Raw genomic sequence first — 6,050 nt, forward strand, 5'->3', positions numbered from 1 at the left:
CTTTCTTTTGACAATACTTCATCATTAAACTCTCAAGTCACAGTCCTCAGGCAACACTATTATCAACCAGCAATAAATGCAGGCCTTTAATGTTTGTACAAATTCATATATCGTGTGTGTGTGCCTTAATTTCTGATCATGGATTTTATACATTGTACTATACTTGACTGTGGGAAAAATTGACTTTAAACAATGATAAATATCTGTTCATCTATCTGTGTGTCCATCATACAGCATCAACATCTGTCAGTAACATCTGAGAGCTTTGAGGCCAAGGGTCCTGGTTTGACCCATAGTCTCCTAGGATGAAAGGCTGTTGACTTTGTTCAATGAGTGACCTTGGCCCACTTTTAAGATTATAGGAGTCAGATGTGTTCATCATTTTTTCTTCTGGATAACCATTGGGTTAGGTTCATGATGTAACAGGCCTGTAGCATTTTGGAGTAGAGATAAAAAGTTGTAAAAGGAATGACCTTGACCCACATTTAATGCATCATTAATAAATTATGATGAACTTTGAATATAACTTTTGCCTGTTACCAAATGTTTTAAGAAGGAGATTGTTGGTCTGTTGATTGCTGCTCTGGAGGACTCTAAAGTTTAAAAAGTAAGACAAACAACAGCCAATAGCAATGTAATCTAATTAATAACTGATAGATGGAGAGAATATTGATCAAACAGATTTGTACTAATTATATTCCAATTTTTACACTAAATACATATCTATAACTAATATCTTATTCAAATCAATAAATATTTTGTATAACTTGTACTGTAGTTTTAATAGAAACAAGAAAGTTTTCAAAAAGTGTGAGAAAAACATAGAAATAGAGATTGAAGAGTTCAGTTGATGAAGCATTCCGTCATTTTACTGGACAATATATAGAATTGTCGTTTACATTGTATTGTATGTAACATTCATAATGAATAAGACGTACTGGACTGTTCATGTGCATGTCTAATGCTTTGTCATAAGACACTTGCACAGTGTTTAGTTGATGACGCTAACAACGAAGAATACACAGTTCATTGTGTAATGATTATATGGTTTTTATCCATATTCCAATGAAATATCACATATATTTTCAACTCGAAAATATTATACAGTATTAGCTTTCCAAATTCTGCCATCTTACCTGATATTTCTTTACTTTTTGATCAGTATTTAAAAGTTTCAAATTCTAGTTTTGGATCTTATTTTCTGAAAATAATGTTCAAACATAACATAGAACAAAACATGCAGATAACTATAGAATAGAATTAATTATGAAAACACCCAGTCACCGTTGATTTTCAAGGCCATGACCAGATATCATTTGACAAGAGGTTGAGGACACTGTATTCCTAACCATAATCCTGTGGTTAACACCACTCTCTTGTTTGTTTGGTCACTATAAGCTGGACAGTCTGTACATGACCTTTAGATCCAATGTTTTACAAATCTTTAATCCAAGAAGGTTTTATGTTAAGTTTCATGGGATATCATTCCTAGATTAAGGAATTGAAGTTTTGTTTGTTACTGCAGTAAGACTAAATACATGTTAATATTTGATCAAAGTTATGTTTCTCTGTACGTATTTGTGTAATGCTGTATTGTATTGTCAGGTTTGTCTCTCATTGTATTGGTGTTGATTGCTTGGTTCAATTTTTCCCTTAATATTAAATTTTATCATATTATGTCTGATGCCAAAAGACAGACTACGTCTTCACATGGTGTAGGTTTGTTTCACAGAGAAGTGAGAAAGTGTATTATGATAATGTTGTATATAACTTCTCTACATAAAAAATGGCTTGTAAAATCTGTTGTATATGATGACATTTCTAATGTAATATATTGTTATGAATTTATGGTATCGTAAATGGTGTGAAGACATGTAATGTATTCAGATACAACAAAATGATTGCCACTGTCTTACAGTACTGCCATCTTTTTCTATCTGTGTGACACATGAAGAATTATGAATAGTTGTATATAGGAACGTGTAGTACTTAACAAAGTAAAGAGCTAAATTGACATTTAAGATAGAATGTACAGCTATTTTATCATCTTCTAATGCTTCTGTTACTGAAGGAACATGTAATGTTCCTGTAGTTCTAGAAAGTGGAATGTTTGTTGTACTGTTGTCACAGTAGGTGTAATGTTTATTAAACTGTATAGATTAAATCTGTTTAACATGCCTAATTGATGTTAGTTTCTGTATGTGACTTACACACCTATTACTATGGTTCCAGAATTCACTATTTCATGGGATCATTCTTTTTTTAAGATATGAAATGAATTGTTAACATTTTTTTGTTTTATCTGCCATGCGCACGATGTAATTTCTTACAACATTTGTTTTTTTTCTGTTGTGTGAAGTATAATTCCCTATATCATTTTATCAATCTGTGGTGTGAAGTATAATTCCCTATATCATTTTATCAATCTGTGGTGTGAAGTATAATTCCCTATATCATTTTATTAATCTGTGGTGTGAAGTTTAATTCCCTGTATCATTTTATCAATCTGTGGTGTGAAGTATAATTCCCTATATCATTTTATCAATCTGTGGTGTGAAGTATAATTCCCTATATCATTTTATCAATCTGTGGTGTGAAGTATAATTCCCTATATCATTTTATCAATCTGTGGTGTGAAGTTTAATTCCCTATATCATTTTATCAATCTGTGGTGTGAAGTATAATTCCCTATATCATTTTATCAATCTGTGGTGTGAAGTATAATTCCCTATATCATTTTATCAATCTGTGGTGTGAAGTATAATTCCCTGTATCATTTTATCAATCTGTGGTGTGAAGTTTAATTCCCTATATCATTTTATCAATCTGTGGTGTGAAGTATAATTCCCTATATCATTTTATCAATCTGTGGTGTGAAGTATAATTCCCTATATCATTTTATCAATCTGTGGTGTGAAGTATAATTCCCTATATCATTTTATCAATCTGTGGTGTGAAGTATAATTCCCTGTATCATTTTATCAATCTGTGGTGTGAAATGTAATTCCCTATATCATTTTATCAATCTGTGGTGTGAAGTATAATTCCCTATATCATTTTATCAATCTGTGGTGTGAAGTATAATTCCCTATATCATTTTATCAATCTGTGGTGTGAAGTATAATTCCCTATATCATTTTATCAATCTGTGGTGTGAAGTATAATTCCCTGTATCATTTTATCAATCTGTGGTGTGAAGTATAATTCCCTATATCATTTTATCAATCTGTGGTGTGAAGTATAATTCCCTGTATCATTTTATCAATCTGTGGTGTGAAGTATAATTCCCTATATCATTTTATCAATCTGTGGTGTGAAGTATAATTCCCTGTATCATTTTATCAATCTGTGGTGTGAAATGTAATTCCTTAAATGGTTTGTTTTTTCTGTTATGTTAGATGAAATCCTTAAAATATTTGTTTTGTGTGAATTGTGATATCTTAATTATCTATTGTATGAGATGTAACCCCTTGTTTTGTCTGTGTTAGATGTAACCCCTTACATTATTTGTTTTGTCTGTGTTAGATGTAACCCCTTACATTATTTGTTTTGTCTGTGTTAGATGTAACCCCTTACATTATTTGTTTTGTCTGTGTTAGATGTAACCCCTTACATTATTTGTTTTGTCTGTGTTAGATGTAACCCCTTACATTATTTGTTTTGTCTGTGTTAGATGTAACCCCTTACATTATTTGTTTTGTCTGTGTTAGATGTAACCCCTTACATTATTTGTTTTGTCTGTGTTAGATGTAACCCCTTACATTATTTGTTTTGTCTGTGTTAGATGTAACCCCTTACATTATTTGTATTGTCTGTGTTAGATGTAATTCCTTACATTATTTGTTTTGTCTGTGTTAGATGTAACCCCTTACATTATTTGTTTTGTCTGTGTTAGATGTAACCCCTTACATTATTTGTTTTGTCTGTGTTAGATGTAACCCCTTACATTATTTGTTTTGTCTGTGTTAGATGTAACCCCTTACATTATTTGTTTTGTCTGTGTTAGATGTAACCCCTTACATTATTTGTTTTGTCTGTGTTAGATGTAACCCCTTACATTATTTGTTTTGTCTGTGTTAGATGTAACCCCTTACATTATTTGTTTTGTCTGTGTTAGATGTAACCCCTTACATTATTTGTTTTGTCTGTGTTAGATGTAACCCCTTACATTATTTGTTTTGTCTGTGTTAGATGTAACCCCTTACATTATTTGTTTTGTCTGTGTTAGATGTAACCCCTTACATTATTTGTTTTGTCTGTGTTAGATGTAACCCCTTACATTATTTGTTTTGTCTGTGTTAGATGTAACCCCTTACATTATTTGTTTTGTCTGTGTTAGATGTAACCCCTTACATTATTTGTTTTGTCTGTGTTAGATGTAACCCCTTACATTATTTGTTTTGTCTGTGTTAGATGTAACCCCTTACATTATTTGTTTTGTCTGTGTTAGATGTAACCCCTTACATTATTTGTTTTGTCTGTGTTAGATGTAACCCCTTACATTATTTGTTTTGTCTGTGTTAGATGTAACCCCTTACATTATTTGTTTTGTCTGTGTTAGATGTAACCCCTTACATTATTTGTTTTGTCTGTGTTAGATGTAACCCCTTACATTATTTGTTTTGTCTGTGTTAGATGTAACCCCTTACATTATTTGTATTGTCTGTGTTAGATGTAATTCCTTACATTATTTGTTTTGTCTGTGTTAGATGTAACCCCTTACATTATTTGTTTTGTCTGTGTTAGATGTAACCCCTTACATTATTTGTATTGTCTGTGTTAGATGTAACCCCTTGTTTTGTCTGTGTTAGATGTAACCCCTTACATTATTTGTTTTGTCTGTGTTAGATGTAACCCCTTACATTATTTGTTTTGTCTGTGTTAGATGTAACCCCTTACATTATTTGTTTTGTCTGTGTTAGATGTAACCCCTTACATTATTTGTATTGTCTGTGTTAGATGTAACCCCTTACATTATTTGTATTGTCTGTGTTAGATGTAACCCCTTACATTAACTGTTTTGTCTGTGTTAGATGTAACCCCTTACATTATTTGTTTTGTCTGTGTTAGATGTAACCCCTTACATTATTTGTTTTGTCTGTGTTAGATGTAACCCCTTACATTATTTGTTTTGTCTGTGTTAGATGTAACACCTAACATTATTTGTTTTGTCTGTGTTAGATGTAACCCCTTACATTATTTGTTTTGTCTGTGTTAGATGTAACCCCTTACATTATTTGTTTTGTCTGTGTTAGATGTAACCCCTTACATTATTTGTTTTGTCTGTGTTAGATGTAACCCCTTACATTATTTGTTTTGTCTGTGTTAGATGTAACCCCCTGTATTGTCATTAACCCCTTGTTTTGTCTGTGTGTAACCCCTTACATTATTTGTTTTGTCTGTGTTAGATGTAACCCCTTACATTATTTGTTTTGTCTGTGTTAGATGTAACCCCTTACATTATTTGTTTTGTCTGTGTTAGATGTAACCCCTTACATTATTTGTATTGTCTGTGTTAGATGTAATTCCTTACATTATTTGTTTTGTCTGTGTTAGATGTAACCCCTTACATTATTTGTTTTGTCTGTGTTAGATGTAACCCCTTACATTATTTGTAATGTCTGAGATAGATGTAAGCCCTTACATTATTTGTTTTGTCTTTTTTAGATGTAACCCCTTACATTATTATTTGTATTGTCTGTGTTAGATGTAACCCCTTACATTATTTGTTTTGTCTGTGTTAGATGTAACCCCTTACATTATTTGTTTTGTCTGTGTTAGATGTAACCCCTTACATTATTTGTTTTGTCTGTGTTAGATGTAACCCCTTACATTATTTGTATTGTCTGTGTTAGATGTAATTCCTTACATTATTTGTTTTGTCTGTGTTAGATGTAACTCCTTACATTAACTGTTTTGTCTGTGTTAGATGTAATTCCTTACTTTAACTGTTTTGTCTGTGTTAGATGTAACCCCTTACATTATTTGTTTTGTCTGTGTTAGATGTAACCCCTTACATTATTTGTATTGTCTGTGTTAGATGTAACCCC

This window comes from Ylistrum balloti, unplaced genomic scaffold (assembly GCF_031769215.1).
Source record: "Ylistrum balloti isolate Yb309-2 unplaced genomic scaffold, AGI_CSIRO_Ybal_v1 Utg369972, whole genome shotgun sequence".
In the NCBI taxonomy this organism is placed as follows: Eukaryota; Metazoa; Mollusca; class Bivalvia; order Pectinida; family Pectinidae; genus Ylistrum; species Ylistrum balloti.